Source organism: Atractosteus spatula, chromosome 4 (genome assembly GCF_055471065.1).
Source record: "Atractosteus spatula isolate fAtrSpa1 chromosome 4, fAtrSpa1.hap1, whole genome shotgun sequence".
In the NCBI taxonomy this organism is placed as follows: domain Eukaryota; kingdom Metazoa; phylum Chordata; class Actinopteri; order Semionotiformes; family Lepisosteidae; genus Atractosteus; species Atractosteus spatula.
In genome coordinates, this window is record NC_142709.1 from 750486 (window position 1) to 772620 (window position 22135).

The 22135-nt window shown below is 36.7% G+C and overlaps 1 protein-coding gene across 2 annotated transcripts in view; it reads left to right on the plus strand.

Annotated features, from left to right (window-relative positions):
• The first annotated feature begins 1358 nt into the window (after positions 1–1358).
• Positions 1359–22135, plus strand: part of klf12b (Kruppel like factor 12b) — an 81994-nt gene continuing 61217 nt past the window's right edge. Inside the window, exon 1 of one of the 2 annotated variants that reach the window (XM_088913963.1) lies at positions 1359–1475. The gene's annotated coding sequence lies outside the window, so the exon portion shown is untranslated. The remainder of the gene's footprint in view (positions 1476–22135) is intronic. The other variant, XM_088913962.1, reaches the window with a different exon arrangement.

Consider the following 22135-nt stretch of genomic DNA (forward strand, 5'->3'; position numbering starts at 1 on the left):
CAGGACAGATTACCGTCCAAGATCCGGTCGCCCTCGAGTGACCACACCAGAGCAGGACCAACACATCCAACTGGTCCATCTGAGAGATCGTTTCAGATCTGCCACCCATACTGTTGCTGAAACTGCCAGCAGACACAATGCCCGCATCAGTGACGGGACAGTGAGGCTCTATGCTGCTGGCCTTAGAGCAAGGCGACCTGCCAGAGGCCCTCTGCTCACACCTCTTAGACATCACACCCGACTGGCTTGGGCCAGACAGAGGCTGCGACACACTCGTCAGCAGTGGCTTCAGGTCCTCTTCACGGATGAGTCACTCTTCAGCCTGTTTCATGCAGACGGGAGGGCCAGAGTGTGGAGAAGGAGGTGTTACGTTTATTTTTTCCATCAGTATGTATGTACACATATGTACACTGTATATACTGTATAACAGATGAAGGTCACATACCTTCACTGTTGCAAGGCATTAAACTGTATTTAACATTTGTATCTTTCATAATTCCCAATGATAAATCTCCCTAAGTACTACGTTCTGTAGATGATAATAGAGAATAAAACACCTGAAGGAGAAATTGCAGTATTAATCTTGAGTGGAGTTCTCTGGATGGTGGAAACAATTTTGAAGCATGTTTTCTTAGAATAAAGTTTACTAGAGCATGATTGTGATTAAAACCCAAGATGTAAAGCAGGAACTATATAGTGCTAAGGAGCAGGAACACTTGATCTAAAAAGTACAAACAAGCAAATGGAATTTATGGGATGAAAATTGATCTGCTTGCCTTTATATTAATTTGGAATTTCAGGTAACACTGTCAGTATTGTGATATCACCACACATTTTTTTTAATACCAGCACATCAGCTCTGCCTCAGCGAGGTGAACCCAGCCCAGCCTCCTGAGTACAAGACAGCATTGTGACTGTACTTTAGCAGAAGAGGTGGGCATTTGACATTGCACAGTGCAAGCTATATGGGTTGTGGGTGTTGCTCCTTCTCAGCTTCTGTGTTTAGCAGCACCTTCGCCACGTTGTTTAATTCTGGTTCTACGCTGACACTAAAACCATGTGTTATTCATGTTATGATTTTTTTAAACAAAGAAAATGCCCCTACCCTCCTCTTTCCTGTGTTTTATTTTGTGGGAAATACCGTGCACAGCATAAAGCTAAGCAACTACAGCTAACCAGGCTTGTCGGAAACCTCCCACAAGGGGCCCCTGTGTAATTCGATGCATGCTGTTAAAGCTTAGAGTATATTGTCTTCTCTTGTTTATGAAGCCTCCACCCACTGGCCCACCCTACATTTAGCAGATCATGTGACTCTGGTAAGTCATTTGCAAGTACAACAGTTCTCTGTGAGCCCCCATTCATTTCCTGAGAACTGCACTGAGCAGCTGAGAGACTGAAAGGGAGGGAGTCACACAGAGAGAGGGAGAGGACTCTATAAGGAAAACAGTTTCTACAGCTCTGCAGCTTCTGACAAGGTCTGTACCTTTCCTGGTCTTCCTGTCTTTTGTCTTTCTGTGTTTTTTCATCTGGGTTGTGCACAGAATGTGCTGTCAACACAGTTGACATTCTGTAAATAAGAAGTCATTAATCCTAAATTGCTATGCATGCATGGTGTTGCAGTAAAATATATTATTGTGCATGTGGTCAATGAAGATGCAACATCCCTTTTTGTTAGACTGATGGCATATGAGACGTTTGGGTTGCAACACAAGCAATGTAAAAATTTGGATTGTTCTCATCAGAATATTTTATAACAAATGTTATTATTTTTATTATAGTAGTAGTACTCTTATTTAATTGCAATAGCAGCCTTGGTACTGAAATGTGTTTAATAATTTTGGAGCTTTGCACTAAAACACTAGTGTATAACTATGACACTCACCTTTCCCAAATATGAAAATGCAGTCCGTATTGTTGTTCCAGCTGAGGTTACTTTGAGGAGGTGTGTAGTGCAGGGGGGCGGGGGGGAGAAAGGGGAGATTGTGGTGGTATACCTTCATAGCCTTCAAAAAACTTTGATGATTACCTGAACTGCTCAGTTCGTGAACGGTGTGTGCTTTCACTGGCGTGTCACAGAATCTGTGTTTTTCGCTGCAATTGAGTAGCACTGGTAATAATGGGTTAACTATTTCAAGGCTGGGGGCGGTAGAAGGCCAGGGGGTGGTGGTGTAGGGGTGGTATCTTAGATGTCATCTATGGTCCTCTCACTTCCAGAGTAATAGTCATTGGTATTGATGGGTAGCTGTCACTTGTAACAGTGCACACTTCATGGAAGTAGCTGAGGGCTGGCCCATGGCTGTTATTTTCAATTAAAGAAGACCTGGGCAGAAGCTGACAGCAGAGACATTTATACGCGCAAGCGGAGAGGAGAGTTTGGAAGCGAGTGTGGCGCTGGCCCCCAGAGCTTGGTATAATGTGAAAACCGAGTTCTGACCTCTGTGACATTAGACTGTGCTAATGCAGGGCTCCTGTGAGGAGCACAGTTAACTCAACCTTATGCTGTTAACTCTGTCGCAACAGGACGACCGCATACTGGTCAAACTGCCCTCATGAGCAGTTGCAGGATGTCATAAGGAAGACAACATCTTAATGAGTTGCTTTTGACTTTATTTGTTTTTTAAAAAGGAGCAAAAAACAAGTCAATTTTTTAATCTTTTGTGTCAGTCTGTATTGCAGCTCTAGAAATGCACTGCCATTTATAAACATGGAGATCGATTTTTTTTGTTTTCTTGCATTCTTCTTCTTATTATTATTATTTGCGTAGCAGGAATTCTTATGCATGGTGACAATACATACTACGGAAAACAACTGCATTAAATAATAATCAGTTAATTATATAAATTAATTAAATGACAATAAAGCTGTTGTACAAAACAAGGTAAAAGGGTATTAAGTGTTTTATACCTGACATAGTCATTTTATAAAGCACATTTTGCTTAAATGGAGTACAAGTAATACAGAATCTTGCTTTCTGTTGAGAACTACCTGTATCTGTAAACACTTAATTTATTTAGGCCACAACTGGGCACAGTGTACATGTACAATACAAGAGTGATTGACATCAATTACATTATCGTTCATGATAAAGGTAACTGCCATATAAGAAAAGCTCAATTCAAGGTGTTCCATATTACCAGAACTGAAATACTGCTATAAACACACATGTGTGTTTGTATAATAATATATAGCTCTGAGAGCTAAATATCAAATTGAGGTGCCAATACTCATCAGGAGGAAGGCTCAAACGAAGACATACTGTACTGTACAGTTAGAGTCACATTAGTAGCGGTAAAGAAATCAAGTTAATGGAAAGCCAAGGAGAACATATGTTTACAGAGATTATGACAGCCTCCACATCTTGATTGGCTTGCTGGTGATTTTGCAGCAATTTACCCTCTTACTGCCAACAGCTATTAATTGGGAGATATTGCTTCTGGGCCCCAGACAGCAGCCTGCACTTCACCAAAACACCTGATGTGAGCGCAATCAGGCACAGGGCCTCCAGAACCGTGTTTCTCTATTAATAAGCAGTAATGGCGCAGACACATTCTCGCCTTGCTATTATTATATTGTAATAAAATTCAGAGCTCCCATGTGCTATACATCACTGTAATTTGTTAACTTTAGACTCTTCAAGAGCAAGCTTTGTCTTATATCTTTTTGCTCTTCATCCTAGAAGGACAGGGAGGAAAATGATTTTCACATGCTGAAGAGCTACTGTGATTAAAAACTCCATATTATAAAATATCTCCATCTCGAATTTAAACTTAATGAAGTAATGATTTTAGCACACTTATAATTGAAATATGTGTGAGCTGGTGGACCCAGATCGATTATAATCCAGTTTATAGTCTTTTGGAACACACATTTCCGTACGATCAACTGCACACAAGAGAATCTCTGGACTGAAATAACACACTTGGTGAATTGCCCTCTCACCCAATGGTGGGGTATGCCCCTAGGGCAAGATTGAAGCCACTGACAGAGCATTGTGGGATAACCCAGGACTGTGCCCATCTGTGCACTACACGGCTGCTGGACAGAGGAAGGTTTTTTTGTTCCTAGAGCTATCAGCTGAAGCTATCCATGAGTGCAGGAATTATCCATTAAAAAACAAACAGAAAGATAATGTATTATGACAGGTAATGATCTCCATTCTGACAGTATATGCATATAATACATACTCTGAAATACGCATCTGAAGGGAACAAAATTGCATAGTCCATTGCTTCACTCAAAAATACTTAAAAAACCCTATATCTTGGCAAAGAGGAGAGTATGATAATACCAGTAACAACTATTTAAGTGCACTTCACTAATGTGGAGAATTTTCACTGTGTTTAAGCAGCAGTATGTGAGCGAGCATGCAAATTTAGTGTAGAATTTACTCTAAAATATCAAAATGTTTCTTGTAGTAAATTATGCAGAGCTCTGTGAGGAGCAATGTTTGTATTTGTGAAGTGTCAAGAAGGTACACCCCTATGTATGGGAGCTGTCTGTATTAAATAGGATGAGATATCACCTGCATTTGTCTTTTTAATAAGTATGCTTTAATGCTTATGAAGGTTTACACCTGACAAAGTGATGGGTATAGTGTATAGATATACCATTTGACTCTTGAGCCCTGCTCAATGGAAACACTTTTGAGCATGTATTTTAAGGAGTAGCAAAAGGATCAACAGCTGGGAGAAGACTCTTAAAAGTGGAATGAGATATTGTTTACAGATTATTCCTTATTATTTCATAGATGCTTTGTAAACATACGGTCAAATCATTAATGTAGTTAATGTAGTTTGTAGACATTGAGCAGGGAAAGAATTTTGAATCAAGAAATGTGACTGTAATATGTCAATCTTAATCTACACATTGAATAATAGTGCTTGACAGTAACCGAAGTCATGAGATGACCATTTAATTCATCCCTGATTCACTAGATTCTGTGAATAAAGGGAATAACAGAATTGTTGTTGTGATATAAACATTTTTTAATAAAAACTTTGGACACAAAATAAAAGAAATTAAAACTACATAACGTGTTCAAGAACAATATAGAGTCTGCCAAATGACTGGACTCTCAGAGGTCATAGTGACCAAAGTGCACCAATAGGACAATCATTTTTAATGTTGAGCGGGTTTAGGGTCCTTTACTCTTTAACATGATAGATTAATGTGAAGAGGGTGGTTCAGTAGCAAAGAATTTGAGCTTTATAGCTTGAACTGCTGAAAGTTCCTTATTTTATTTAAACTTCCCGTCAGGAGTCAACCCTTGACCTCCACTTCTCAACCTTTCCTTGTTTACTACAGCTGTGTGAAGTGAGGATAACTGAACAAGGGGGATGATGGCAAACATTGACACACAGTTTTGGTGAGCCAAAAAAAAGAGAATGAGAAAATCATTACAGGAAATGTATTTAATATTTCATACATAATACATACTACTCTACCAATACTAGAAGTGAGACTTCTGGCAGAATTTGCATGTTTTAGGAAATATTTCATAACCAGATAATTTGGAGTCTTAGTCTTTTAAAGTAGAATGTATGCTGAGCTTTTCCAATTAACTGTAAGATGAGGTAAAAATGTGTAGCAAAGATAAAAGGCCTTACTTGGTTCTGCATCAGTAAAAAGAGCTCTAACTTGGCCTCAAACCAGGGCAGTATTGAATCCTAAAGTGAGGCACAAACTATTACAAAACAAATATGCACTCAGGTAGAAGATTGTCCAGTGTTAAAATGGAAAGGTTTACTTATTCATCAAATGAGTTTGGTCAATATGTTCTTCAATTCAAATAGCCTGACTTGGCAGGCAGTGATCATGGAAAGCCCTATAACACAGTGCTGTATGGATCATCTTGAACTTTGTCTCCAGGTGTAGGTCAACTCTTAAAAAAATCAGCAAACAGCATGTGGAATCAATTTTTAAGCCAGTAACATACCACAGAATGGTTGTTTTGAACAGAAGAAGAGCTGTGTTAATCTGTGTTCAAGTTATGGGCCATATTCTTCCCAATTAGCAATCATATGCATTTTGTTTCATCTGCATAGTAGCTTAATATAAAAATAGATGTTTTTGAGAGTATTTAAACTGTACTGTATGTGAAGTATGAAAGTAAACACAGTTACAGAACTTTATTAGGAATGTATGTATGTTGTGTGTGTATGTGTGGAGTATATTTCTATTTAGTTTGGATTAATGATAAGATTACTTTTGCACCTCTCATACCTTATTTTTTTAATGAACTTCCATGCTTGGTATGTGCAGGAAGATTCCAGGCTGGAAATTTATTGAGACAGCCCTAATACCTCTTACAACATCAGTGTCTCAGGCTTTTTTTTCTCTTCTATGTTGTCTTACTATCTGCCTACATATGCTCACTCAGTCCGGAGGTCACATCTTTTTTTCTCCTACCTCTGCTCTAACATGGCTTCACAAACTAATTAAAGTGCTCTGTAGCCCCAGAACATTGAGGATGTGAGAGAGTCATTCCAGTCTCTAAGCCTTTTCTGTATCTCTGTGTCCGAGGCACAAGCAGAAGCCTAAGGGGGATAAGGCAGTCCTTGCTTTGGAAGGCACAATCTCACAATTAGAGCCATGGGATACAACCCCCTGAGACTGTCCCCTGGGTTAATATGCTGACAATAATACACTATCCTGTCACCTCAGACCCTGATCTCTAATTTAGCCTGTTCTGAATTGACAGGGGAGGATCTAAGCAGCTGAGTACGAAACATCCTTTTGTGTTCTGAAAGTGTGTATCCTAACAAGACAATCTAGATTAAGGGTCAAAATTTTCTGGCTGGGAGGAGGGAAATCAAGTCTCTCTCAGTAAGATTCCCCATCTTTTGGGACAAAGGTAGCTGAAGTCTAGGACAATTACAAATAATTTCATCACAAATTGTAAAATTAAATATAATAACATTATAACAATATTATCACTGTGATCAGACTGGAGAAGAAGATGCCCACATACACAAAGTTGAATTTGACCCACAAAATTGTCTATGACATGCTAATGCTCTGTCATTTACAGTTTTCTAATGTCTATTATTACTTGTAACAATAATGTCAACATTATCTGCCATATCGGTCTCCTAGCTCATATTGATTGCTTTGCTATATGAAATAATGTTATATGAAATATAATTTACTGTATAATGCATATATATGCTAGATATACATTATGTACTAGACCTATCTGTTATATTACTTTGTGTATTTACACATTTTATTACTCAACAGCATAATCACTGTGTAACCATAATAAAAAGTTCAATTGCACAGGATAATATTCTTTGATTTATGATGTCTACAATACCGGATATCTTGTACATCGGTTGGGACCCATTTTAGGTCTAGAGTTTTTTCTGTTAGCCACATCTGATTATACAGTTCATTTAATGCATGTGGTATTTTACAGTAACTGGAAATTGTTAGTTCCAACTTGAGTTTCTATCTGAGTCTGTACCTATACATATTTATATACATCACCAACCTGTCAAAACAAAGTTGGCTGTGATTGTTTTAGCTGAATATTCTCGATTCTAATGACCTTTTGGAGCTTTATACCAGGGTACCAGAGTTTCTCTGCTACCCTGAGGTCAGAACACCTACAGGCTTTTGCAGCTTCTGCATTATTACAGAGCTCTTCTTTAACTTTGTAGATTGCCAAGTTTGTGTCTGTGCAAAAAACAGAAGGATGTTTCACGTAACAGCTATGTTGTTGGTGACTTTTAATTACTTGATATTAACTGTAGCTATTGTACTGGGTACACATAACATTAGCTTTATGATTTTTCAAAACCTTTCGAGAAACTACATCTCATGAAGATGCAGTTCTTCCCAGCAAACAAAGACCTCTTTTCTCAAAAACACCAAAAGCTACTGTACATTCAGCAGAATAGATTTTAATTGGAATATGTCTCATATATTTCTATATACATCTGATTAGCAGTATTTACACCAAGACCCATTCTTCTGTATGAATTAAAATTAGGCTTGCACAATGAATTTGAATACCCATCTGGACTGTTACTAATTCACATTCAATGGTATTAATAAAATTACCATTTTTTTCTAAATTGTACTTGTTTTTTTTCCAGACCTTCTCGTAAGGAATTCTAAATTGTGAATACCCTGACTTCATATATACATACACAAATGCAAATATTCTTTGAAAAATAGTCAGTACTTAATAGTAGTAGTTATTAATTATTTAACATTTATGCAAAAAATATACTTGACATACCCAGGGTAAAAAAACTTACTGTGTTTACTTGTTTTCATAACAAGTTGTATGTCATGACATTGAATTTAATGGTAAATTTTGGTTAAATATTTGCAATGTTTCTCAGTACCTCAAGGTAATTGAGGAGTTCAATCAGTTTCAAATGACAGAAATGTCCCTGTGTAAACTGAGCTCTGGTCTACAGTAGCTTTAGGATTACAAATTATTTTTAAGTTTCTGCATGATAAGATTCATCATCAAAATAAATTCCATAAAACGTATTTTTAGTTCACTTTCCATTATAACTAAGACACTGAAACAGTAGCGGCAAAAATTCTTCTTATTTTCTACCTTGTCAACTTTTCCTATCTTGAATATGAACATGATAATTTTCAAGAATAATTTAATAATTTTTCAAGAGAAAGACAAAAGGAATAGCCTACACCACAAAGAAAAATCTTGTACTGTATAATGGTATAGGATTTATATTTCTTTTATACCATAATAATTCTGCTTTTTATGGGGACATGCAGTTTCATCATCTAGTGAGTTCATAAAACAATATCTGAAACTTAAAAAATAAATCTGCTGTTTTTGTTTTCAGATTTTCAAATTGTGACCTTAAGAGTCCAGGGGATGCCTATATTTTCAGCTTGAAAATATTTAGAATTGAATAGTGGAATATTTTGTTTCACAATTAAAGTCATATCTAAAGAGCACTGAAAAAAATATAATTTAGACTGTTTTCCCTAAAATAATGCACAATTGTTTTTAGAGGCATCAATAAATCCTGTACTGCTCAATAGGAAAGTGAATATCCTTCTCAGCACGCCCACCTCCACAATCATTCATCATTTGACATGCTGCAAGTTCCACAAAGCCTGACAGGAGAGATTGGCATACTGTAATTTTAATTTCCACACTCTGACTTGATTCTATTCTTACAGGCCAGTTAAATGGAGGAAAAGGGAAATTTTCAAATAAAGATAATATACAGAGCATCAAAAGAAATGTATCACTATATGCATGAATGTTATAGATGCTATGGATGAATGGATATTGATATTTGTTATTGGCATCATTTTGATCAAATGATTATTCAAGACTGTAATTCTCTTAAGTATGTCAGCTATAAAACACCTCACTGTTGAGAGAGCTGATTACTGTAGGTACAGGTGATGAGGTGATTTAACCTGTTCAATCTCAAGCCTGGTGAAAATCACAAATGAAAAACAAAGAAAGAAACCAATACGGCCCATTTATTAACTTATCAATACCTTATGTGGACTCACTTGGAGTGGAGCCCAATCCATTTTGATGATGAATCAAGCTTTGTCTAGACTTTCTTGTTTAGACAACGATGCGCTAATTGTTGTGTACAAGAGCTCAATGGTTGTGGAGGCCCAGATATGGTGGTCTAAGCAGGACAGTTTACCTGTTACTAAATGATGGCAACCTAACTGCACAGCGCTACATTGGTCAAGAACGGGGGCCTCACTTCCTGCTATTCTTGCTTGTTTATCCTGAAGTGACAACATTCCAGCAGGACAACACATCCTCATTCTGCTTGTGTAACGATCTCTTCCTCTCTTGTGCGATGTGAACGTGACCATGAAGCCATGGATGCCCTACTCGCCAGATCTGAGCCCCATTTTTGGGATGAACTGGGATGACATGCGGCTTCTAGGACCCCGAGGCCAATGAACTGGCAGATGCTTGTCCAGGCTCTGAGGGAAGAATGGGACAGAATCCCAAAAGATAGCATTTGCAACCTGGTGCAAAACGTACACCACAGATGTACAGTTTATATTGCTTGTAAGAGTGGCAACACACGATTATAGCCTGTGATCTGTGAATTTCAAATAAAGCTTACTACTTTACTTAAACAAATTACTATTTTCAGGTCTAGAAGACTGAAAATATTATTCTAAATTAGTTTTGTGCCCTACTGTATATCCAAAGTTATTTATTTAGAGTCAAAATCCACACTGTCGGGGCTTCTATATCATAAGCCAAATGTAGGTTTAGTGGTGTTGTTTTACAGCTTAATGACTCTGAAAACATTAAATGCTTTTTGCAGTTGTGGTTAGTTCCACTGTGCATAAAATAGTTGTGCCAACAGAAATTATTGCTGGAATTTGAGAATATATGCACATGATGAGGAAACCTGATTTATACTGATATTCTTAAGCACACTGGAAACTGTTTAGTGCATCATCTTCATGAAACCAAAGTATTAGACAAATACTAATGAGAATAAGATGGATGTTGTACACAGATTACAAGTAAATAACTGTTTTAGCATAGATATCAGAATACCTGACGTAATTTACTTTTACCTCACTTTTCTTATTTTCTTCAGTATTTACTGTTGTGTTAATTATGTCAAAGGTATTGTTTTAGGTTAATGTTCAAAATGGACATTTACATTTCTATTATCCCTATGTGTTTGTGTGTACAGTATGTGTGCTGTAATGTGTGGACTGGCATCCTCTCTGGGCTGCAGTCCCTCCATACAACCTATCTTTCCAGGATATACTCAGGGAATAAGTGGTTTTCTGATAATAGATGGATGTGGACATAAATTTTATTACCCTTTATGTCTCCTTCTTTAAAAAATTTTGCACTTCCAACATGTTCATCACTTTATTGATTTAAAGCTGTTGTGCTTTCTACTTTATATCTCTACTTAATCTTCGAAAAATGAAGAATGTGTGTATAGACATCTGATAAAACGTGGTCCTATCAGGTACACTGTAGGTGAAATGAGCCATTAGTCACTGAAACCACAGCAGAAGGGAAGAGAAAGTAAGTGCCAGATGTAAACAGTGTGATACAAGCTACTGTAGGTGCAATTTATTGTTGCTGGTGGGGAATTTAGTAAAAAGTGGTTGTATTCAAAGCTAAGATTCCCAGAGTGATTGAACTGTTGTAGTGACAATGCTCTGTTTCTGACTGAGAATCATCATTATTCAGTTTTATCCTCTACGTGGCTCATCTGAGCAATTGAGGTTTTTGTGTCACGTCACTTTCCATGCTCTGAAACCAAGACTGCTCAAGCATTCTAGGGGAGACTGCCCTAATGAGAGTCAGGTACTTTTTAATGTTATTTATACAATTTTGATAGTGCTAACAGGATATTTTTTAACTATTCATGGATGTTTGTTTTAGAGATGTCTCTTTTCAGTTTGATTTTCTATTATATTTTTTACTTTTTAATTTTGTCAGAGGAAACCTGCATAAATATTGAAATGCTTTTCATCAAAAACACAGTTTGAGTGCTTTATGTTCTGAGTACAGTGATTTTAACATTAAGAGACAGCAGCCGAATGCGAGTGCAGTCAGAGGTCAGGCTGAAGAGGCCTGTCTTGATGCTGCCCGATTTAGCAATGTGACCCTGGCCCAGGAAGCTAGACTTGTTTATGAGAAGTGTTTAAACCTCAGACGCAGACAAGCCAGGAAGATTCCACTTGTACTTTCGATCTGAATGAGTTCTGCCTCTCAAAAGAAATGTTTTTTTAAAAACGCAGAGGAGGTTGAGTTTGAACAAATCATGCTTCTTACTCTTTGTACTTTTATTTTGGATTTCAGAACGTAATACCCAGAAGGAAAATGTTGAAAAGTGAAATTTATGAAAAGCCTCCAAATAGTGTGTAACCTTTTAGTTAAGTTAATACATGGACCACAGTCCTACTAGAAACTGCATAAAGAGGAAATATGCAGAGGTTCTCATAATCACCCTTAATGATGTGATTGTTGTGAAACTGTAAACAGTGAATATATTTTGAAGTATTACACAAATCTTTTATGTACTCTCATGTAAGACATAGAAAATCTACAGTGTCTCAGGTCTTGATTTACCTTAACCTGCAATACACTTAATTATATATACTGTATTTAAAAAAATAAAAATATGCTGAAATATGTCTCTGGGACAATACACACATTCCTAGTATTGTCTTCACAAAGCTTTACTAATAAAGATACCCCACAGAGGATATTTAATGTCATTCAATTAATAAGTGAATTCAACAGCTTTTTAATTAAGTAGGTTCTTCTTCTTTAATTAGAACACCAACTGTATAAACCCTGGGATGACCCAGATGCACCTCAGCAGTGATTTGGTATACAGTATGTGTATGAACATTACTGAGTTGAACTATATCCGGAAATTTCATCCCCGTAGGATTACTGACACAGTATCCCTTGATCAGAAATAGCTGTAACCGGAGGGCGTGCAATTTAAATAAGTGAACTTCCTTTTGCCACCTTGGTTTTAAAGTACTATCTTGATATTTACATAGATGTCATTAGATGTGTGATAACAGCTAGTTTCCTTTCCAGTATTGAGGCCAATTTAATAGCTATGTTTTTTTTTCCAGCACGGCAAAATACATTTGCAAAAATGCACCGTAATGGTTTGGGGTGTTTTCTTGATGCATGGCTGCATTATTTGTTAGTTGTTTCTCCTGCTTAAGCAATGTCACTGAGCTCTCAAGATGTATAATTGAAAACCAGTGCTAGTTATCAGCGACAAAAGAAGAAGAGCAAGTAAAGTCTTATCAATGAGCATTAAAGTAGGCTAACTGCAAATGCTTCCTGTCCAAAAGTACGAAACCTCATGCTTATATCTGTCATCGTATTTAAGGCAGCAGGGAATTTCAGTTCCTGAAATTAAAATACTGGTGAATGTGGCTAAAATCCAAAAGAGCAATGTGATTCTGCTGAGCTTCAGCAAAGTCCTCTTCAGGCCTCAGGGAAAACCATGACGTCAGTATGTATAGCTGCTCTTGCGTTCATGACCCCTAAGTTTCCATTGCAGCTCCCTGCCATTTCAACTATTTTTAGTTAATAGGGAAAATAAAGAACCAATGAATATGATTCCCCTAATTATTCTACTGTTTATTTGGAAAAGAACAAAGTCCTGTCAGTTTTCTCCAGATAAGCAGAAATAAACAGGTGGCCTTATCACATTGAGTTGCCCCACCACTGTTCTTGGTTCCTGTTCTTGAAACTGTGACCTTAATACAGATGAATACTTGGGCTTTCCTTTCTATTTACATTAGGAATTGTGCTTGATTAAATTAATTCTCTAAAGACTTGAGTCAATCTTCAAACATTGGGCAACATTGCACAAGCAGCAACCTGATATTTTGAACACACGGTACAGATCCCTGGGGTCACCAGTTAACTTCTGCACTATATCAAGTACATTTTAAAAAGAAAAGTTATTTCAGGATTAACTGTAATCTATTATGTAACTCACACTTTACATTGTGATCGTTGTCACATACATGTTTTCAGATGAAGTAGTTCAAGTAGACAGCAGCGTCAGCATGCGTAGGCTGCAAAGGAACAAATAGGGGTTTATTTCATGCTGAAAAGAGAAGAAAAGAAACATAACGTTTCAGCTGTGTAGCATTCTTCTTCTCACTCGAAGAAGGCTCCACAGCCGAAAAGTTGTGTTTCTTTACTTCTCTTTCCAGCATGGAATAAATGTTTTCAGATGAAGCTTGATTGGTGCCATTAATTTCATTAAATGTTACACAAATAGTACCAACAAGGTATATATTCAGATATTGGGATTTATTTATACTACAGTATATGAAAATAATTTGCAACCAAAATGATGAAGGCTCCCATAGCCAAGTTGTGGCTACTGATCTGGAAGCTGATGTAGAAGACTTTGGTCCAGGTAGTTCCTGTGGAGATGTCTGCTGCCCAAGGACCCAAATGTATAGCATATGTACGCATGTTAATCAGTGTGCAAAGCCGTTCATTGTACATTTTAAATAAAAATCATAAAACATTTTAATAGATGATTTGTCAGGAAGTTGGAAACATGTCAGTCAAGATTGTGTAGACTTTCTTTGGGTTTGTTACTTGGATTTTATTATTTGTCCAATTATACTTGAGATATATTCAGAAAGACCTTATTCTGCATCGAAGTGTAGCTTTTGGCACCTGAATCTGGAACAATCTGCCAATCACCCCATCATCCTCATCTTGGACCTATCTGAATCTGGATGAACATCTGCAAAGCCTTTCTAGAAGGATATGCTCTGAACAAAACCCCTCAACCATTAATCCACAGTTACTCGTCAGTGGACTCAATGGGAAATTCGAAACCATTCTGAATCTAATCAGGAGCTTCTCAAGTTGTTGCTGAGCTGTTAATGATGCGCATAGAAGACCTGAGCATTATTAAGAATTACTGAAGCAAAGAACATACAAAGCAACAAATCTGGGAGGTACAGCATTTCCAAGAAAGACGGATCTACATGGATTATATACAGTAAAAATTAGACAGTAATTAGAATACAGTATTTTGTATATTTAGAAATGAAAAGTTCCTTTTATAAAGTTTCTATGCTGAAAGTTCTGAAAATTGATTTAGAACTGAGGGAAATTTTTTTTTTCCCTATCACTCTCTTGTAATGCACTCAAAGTAGATCGATACACTGTTACAGGGAAGTTGCATAAATTCATTGTCATCCATAATATTGAATACTTTGCCACCTTCTGTTCTTCTAGTAAAATATATTTTTCCTTATTATGAGGCACATATTTATTATCAACTATAAATTTTGAGATCACTGTTTCAGAAAATCATGCAAACTGATTTACTGTAGTTCCTGGAAGTGTCAGAAGTAATTAAAGTGCAGAAACTGGAAAGGCAGCATTCAGGAAAATCTGTTTTATCTTAGGTGTGTTTTTATTTGTTGCTTGAATCTTTTTTCTCATTTTTTTTAAAAATTTGAGTTATCAGTTTGGTCTTGTAAACTGTTAAGCTTATTGTTTTAATTTCTATCTTTTTTTTCTATCATAAGACTTTCAGGATATTGTTTTGTGTTTTGATAAACGTTAAGAATGACAAATACTATTTCATAGCAGCAAAGTAGATGTCAGACAAGGCATTTCTGAGGGCACAAAATGATACCTGATTCTGTGGTCTAAAAAAGGAAACTTAACATTGATATTCTTCTGAGAATCCAGTAAAATTGAGTTGTTCTCTTCTCTGTTTCTCTTTCCCACTATCTTTTCCAGTGTAGTAATTTACTTGTTTTTAGTTGGTTTTGTGTTTAACAAGTTGACATTGAACATGTCAGTATTTATTTATAAATATTTTGATAGCAATTTGTTAATATTACAAATTGAATTGTAATGTTTTAAATAAAAGTACATTAAATATAGCCACAGATTAATTGCTCACTAATTATGTTCTGTAAATGTGTAATTTCTATCCATATTTTTTTCTATAAATCCAAAAACTCTAAAATTATGTAGAAATTCACCAATACAGAGTGATTATGAGAAGAAATATAATTGAGGCATCCTTAGATTTATTGCCCATGAAAAAGCCTAGCTTTCTACATCTAAATCGATAATTACTTCAAATACTTTTCAAAAAGAGACAAATTGTTTTAATGAGGTTACTGTTACTGGTTAGGATATGCTAAAACATTTTTCTGCATTTAGAGATAAACCCAGATTAAATCAAAATGTTGACTCATTCACCAAAATATATGAATTCAAATGATGGCTCTTGTCTCTTCCTAATGGAAAACCCACATGAATTGTTGGATTTGGAATTTGCAATCAAGGTGGGAGTTATAAAGTAATCCTGGTTATAGACAAAGTGAAATTTACTCCACCACACAATTTTCTGTTGGTACCAAGACTTGGAATAGGAACATTCTGATTGAATTTGTCAATTGAATTCCAGTTCAGACATCAAGAGATACCCCCTGTGATTCCTCTCTGGTTCTGAAATATTTCATCTCTCTTGAGCATGATTCAAAAATGTCCTGATAGGATCCAAAGTCTTTGGCTGATCTGCATGCCAAGGAAAATGTGCCTTATGAAATGGAAAGTCTGAAGTAATTCACTGTGCGCCAAAAAAGATTAAACAAAAACTCTGTCCAAAATCCATCTAACTAGAGTAGCACTTTTTATTGCAAGGAAAACTCAACACAACATCTGCCTTACTTCAACAGACTTAGGCATGTGAAAATACAAATGTTGCGAGTTCTTTCAAAACCCATGTTTCATTTGGTTAAGATGAGCATTTAAGATATTAATGTCAACAAGGCCTTTTATTTTTCAGAGACGATTGCTTTAAAAAAGACAGTAGAACAGTGATTGTTGAAGAGTTGTCTTGTTAAGCAGTGCCAGTGTTAGTGCTGCATGTGGGTGGTGGCACTCTTTTTTAGTTTTTTAGTTGAATGTAAATTTAAATATCTCGGTTGCACAGCAGGGCTATTTAATCACAGGGCTGCTATGGTAGTGGGGGTGCACAGAACAATTAAGTCATTGAATTCTGTAAGGTGGAGATCATTAGGGTGGAAAACACCATAAAAAACCCTAGTGTATCTCAACATTTTTGTGACAGACTTTAAAGGTTATCCAGTGTAAAGTCATAAGTACACAATATCAGAAATACAGATAGTATTTTTCATCTCATGTCATGATTTTCTTATGCACCCCATGGCAAGTTCTAAAATATGCTGTCTAGCTAAAACAGGCTGCAAAAGTATTTGATGCCAGCTCCTCGTACACTGACTTAGGTCTGTGCTGCAAAAAGCTCAGTTCCTTAGTTATAGCTTACATTTTTACTTTGCACCATTTATAAGAAGGGAACTTCCCATGCACTGTGTAAAAAACAAACAAAAACTCTGGGTCTTTACACTGTGCTGTGTACTGAGGTTAGCATTTGGCTGACTTGTCATATTTGGGTGTTTAGGGGCACAGGAAAAGGGAACTGAATATAAGCAGGCCCTAAAGAGCTGTGGCATAGGCCAAGGCTAAAAGGAAGCTGTTTCTCTCAGCCTTAGAGAAGTTCAGTTTGAGACTAAGCTCTGACAAAATTGAAATATTAACTCCTTGATCATTCGGATAAAACACATCGAGTGGTGCCTGAATTTTATTTTTTCAAAACCTTCAAAGGTTTCCAAAGAGTTACCTATGCAGATTATTACAGGTATTTTACAATCCTCAAAGGCACTGACAAACTCAACACACTCAACTTTTTCGAATTGAATGGTGAAACAAGAAGTGGAAGGTGGAAATTACATGGAAGTGCATTTAAAAGTCAGAATAGGAGGCACTTCTTTCTCCACAGGATTGTTGGAGTATGGAAAAATCTACCTAGTCATGTGCTTGAAGACAATTCTTTGGCTTCATTCAAGAAATGGCTGGATAACTTCCAATGAACTACTAACTATCAAATAAGTTATTTGGGCCAAATGGACTCCTCATTTGTTACTTTTCTTGTGCTCTTAAAGGTTTTGGTGTTTTTCTCAACTGCTGAAATGGTGCAATATTCTTTGCTGGCCAAGTCATTGCCTCTAACCTACTTTGTCCCAGCCTTTTCTCTCTGCTATTCCTACAGTTCACAGCAGCCAGATCAGGTCTTGTGCCAGTGAAGCAGAGGAGCAATCAAGCAGTCAGCATGGCAGCAGAGCTTTTTGATGACAAGAAAATATAAGTCTGCGAAAAATTTGATGAATGATTGCTTATCATGGCTTAATATTTAATATATGACATTTTATTTTAAAAAGTAGGAAGATACAAAAGGATCCTCTCTTCAGAAAGGGAAATTACTATTTTAAACCTTACTATAATTGTAATTCTGAGAAACGAACTAGATTTGGCATATTGTTGTGTGAAGTGTGTCTTGTTATAACATATTTGAGGTAAGGTATGACTTCACTGGATGTGAGCTCTACAAATGAAGTCTGAGGTTACTTGTGTGTTATGATCTACAGGTATTCTTGTAGGTTGAGCAAAAACTTATCATGGCATACCAAAGAAAGTGAAATATGTGTTGAGTGAAGTATTCTGAGGGCTGTGATAGTGCACTGGTAGTAACAGTTACACTCATTTCTTCCAAAACGTCTCACGTTTTCTGTTTTTAATATATATAAATATTTTAGTGACTGTGGTGCAGTTGTATGGAAGTGAAAATACACATATTGGTAAATTAGGCAGATGGGTGGCATTATTACCTGTAGGTAGATAAATTATACTTCCAGTTTGAAGTTCTTTCCAAAGAAGTTATACTGTACATTTTTCTAGTAGAATAGCAATTTCAAAAATGTTCTTCCAGCCTGGTTGGGAACAAATCACACGCAATAAATTTGCTGATCTGTCAAACTACAAGATCTACACTCCCCAAAGCATTGCATAAACATAAACAAAGCTATGTTATACTTAGAAACTTTTGCTTGGGTGTGATGAAATCAGTGCATTCAGTGCATTCATAGAAAGTTTGACCTACTGTACATATAAAAATATTTTTTTCTTTATTTGAACTATTAGGGGATTTATTCATCACAAAGTGATTACAGAACAATCTCAAATATATTAAAGAGTTATTTTTGTAATAAACTAGAGTTAAATTAAGGCCAGAAGAAATGCAAAACCAGCACACGCAGAGAGGTACAATGCACAGTGTGTCACAGCACTGACTAGTCATTGAAGATCCTTTAAATCATTTGTGTGCTGGGGTCGTTGTGGGGTCACTGAAGGTCAGGTTTTTTTCTGAGCCCTGTCACCTCATATTGATCTGCTACTCATTTGTTCAGCTTGCCTTGACGTTATCCCACTGTAGCAGCGATTGCTTCAGTCAGCACTGATAGCCATCTGGGAGTTCAAAACTGCAACTTGGAGGCAAATGCTGACCATCTCCTCACAAACGCGCGACTTGGAATTGAAACGCAGATCAGCTCCCATCTCTCCTCAAAGCTGAATCGCCCACATTCTTCTTCAAGATATCTCATGGGGGGAGAAAATGATGCAGCACAGAGCAGCAAGGCACCGACACACTATGCTGTCTTTTTTACCCCTGAGTCCATGATATTAATTCAGCTTAGAATAAAAAAAGGTGACTGTAATTATCACTTTATTTTTCAGTATGGTGTGACACCCATTCCTCCTGTTGCCACAGTTGTTTCTAAACTGTTTCCCATTTCATGCAAATACAAGAAAGTACTGAAGAGCAGGAGCCATGACAATTACTGAGGAGTAATAACGGTTTTGTTACTTTCATAAGCGACACAACACTTTATATGTTCACTACGTTTTGCATGTTCAGATTTTTTAGCTATGCTTTTGGTGCCCTGCATATTTTTGTTTGTTTTCTGTCTGTGTTTGTGATCTCATCTTTGACCAATTACTAAGGAAGCGCTCCAAAATTGTGCCTCTTAGGCAAGTACAGTATATAAAGTGATCAACACACAATGTCTAAAGTGTTTCTTTTTGTCTTGGCTTAACTTGTACTCACAAAGCACTTATTAGAATGCAAACAGGGAGCATTATTTGCCTGTTTTAAATTCATACTCATAAGAATATGTTTTGATTGTAATATCATTATCTCAATTTGAGATTTGGGGTGATTTTTGTGTTGGTGTGTTTCTAAGCATTTCAGAAGTAAATATTAAAAATGCAGTCTTGTTATTTTAAACTTGGATAAATAAATAGAAGCTTTCAGCCAAACCAATTTTCTGTTTTCCAGCTAATGATTATGATGTAAGGGTTATGTAAGTGTTTAGTGATAAACTCTGCAACTTAAAGATGAACAAAAGCAATGTAGTCAAAACAGAATATCTGCAGATTTTAAGTTGACCGGCATATTTAATGTAGATAAAAAACTATACTAGATGGGATTTATACGAAATTTTAATGTAAAAGCTATATTAAAGAGTTTTAAGAGAAATCGTTAGAAAATATGATTTTGAATCACTTCTGTAATGACACTGACTTGTATGGAAGCCCGTTTCCGCCAGGGAGTAAAACAAAAACGCGCTATGGTATCTCAGAATTCTGATTTAGTAACTCAGAATTGCGACTTAGCATCTCAGAATTCCGACTTTATATCTTGTAATTGCGACTTTATATCTCACATTTGCAACTTCGAAATAGCCTATATTTCATTGTCTGTCCTTTTGTTATTGTAACGGATTCAGGTTCTAGGGCTTGTGCCCTCGCCGCTCCCACCCTAGTTCGTGCCTCACTGCATTGGCTCGAACCCAGGTCTTGCCAGCTGAGCTAAAGAAGACCTTCTTTTTTAACAAGCCCTAGAACCCGAATCCGTTGCAATAACAAAAGGACAGACAATGAAATATGGGCTATTTCGATGTCGCAAATGTGAGATATAAAGTCGCAATTAGGAGATATAAAGTCAGAATTCTGAGTAACTAAATCAGAATTCTGAGTTACTAAGTCGCAATTCTGAGATACTAAGTCGCAATTCTGAGTTACTAAGTCGGAATTCTGAGATACCATAGCGCATATTTTTTTACTCCCTGGAGGAAACGGGCTTCCATAGACTTGTATTGAGAGGAAAATTAAAAGTTTCAGATGGATGTTATCCCAATCCTCAGATTCAACAAGGTATGCTTGATTTAAGTAAAAATGGTATAATTTAAGTCAAGTAAAATAGAACCAGGGGACAATAATTTGAACTGAATGAGGATCATCAGTATGATAGTAGAATTGAGGAGGCAGTCAATATTACTAGGGAAGGTTGCAGAATTATTAGAGTTCATTGAACAAGGAAAACTATTAATGTATGCAAAGAGAGAATGTAGTATGGTATTATTTCTCAGAAGGCATTTGATTAAGTTTAACAAAAAAATTAAAATCTACACCAAGGAATATTACTGTACTGTATGTTAAAATTGTACAAGGCATCAGTAAGACATCACATAGAATGTTGTGTATCATTTTGGTCAGCATATTACAAAATATTGAAGTAGTTCAGGTGGGGAGCTGCGTCAGCACGCGTGGGCTGCAAAGGAACAAGTAATAGGTTTATTCCTGCTGAAAAGAGAAGAAAGAAAACCGTTGAGCTTCTTCAGGTGTGAGAAAGACAGGGCAGTAAGCAAAGGTAATGTAGCAGGAGAACAAAAGCTGGGGGAGAGGAGGAGCGGGAGGCGGGAGCAGGGGACAGACAGAGTGGCCAATCAGGTAGTGTGCAGTCAGGATAGGTGAAGAGAGGTTTGTAATTAAACCTACAGTGAATAGAAAGAATTTAGAAGAAAATTAGTCTGTCGTTAAGAGAAGGGGAAAGGTGTGATCCTAGCTGCAGGATAATTTTATTCCTGACAGAGACCTATTCAGTTTTTACCACCAGTTTTTATTCTGGAGAATGTTACAAATATTTTTTTCATTACCTGGAGCGCACAGTAAACTCTTCCCTAGTAAGATCCAGGAAGAGAATACCCTTCACAAATTCTAATGAGCCTGAATTTTGGTGGTGTTAGCTTTGTGGAAACCCAAGATCTGAGAAGGACACAATTATATTCAACCAAGTCATTTCGCAGGGCCTTTATTTTTATTTCAACGTATCTGGTTTTTAATTCAACATTTTTTCTATATTAAATTAATGGATTGGATGATGTCATCTTTCAAGTTATTGATTACTTGTACAGAAAGAGGTAAAAAAAGAATACAATTTGTGGGCAACCTCTTTATGACTTTTAATAAAGTGGCAGAATTGTGAAATTTCACGGGAGGCGGTAATAGTTCATTAGCACTGTTGGGCAGTCAGCTTTTGTATTTTGTATTGGGTTATTAATGTAATGCATACGGCCAACATTACAGGTGGTGCGAGCCGGCTTGCCAGTGAGGTGACGTCACCGCCCTTCCCCAGCCGCCGGGCTGAGGGGAGATTTCCCTTTAGCTCAGCTGGCTGGGTCCCTGTTGAGTGACAATTCAACAAATCAAGACTGATTAAAAACTATACTTTTTAAACTTACCAAATACAAGTCTTTACTTCACCTCCACATATTTTCACTTCACAGATGGTGCTTGATGCTTTGGGTTTCTGTTCAGTAATAGTTTGTTGGATGCTCCAAGATATAGGACAGTGAGATCACATTGATCACAGATGCTATTGTAGAGTATGGA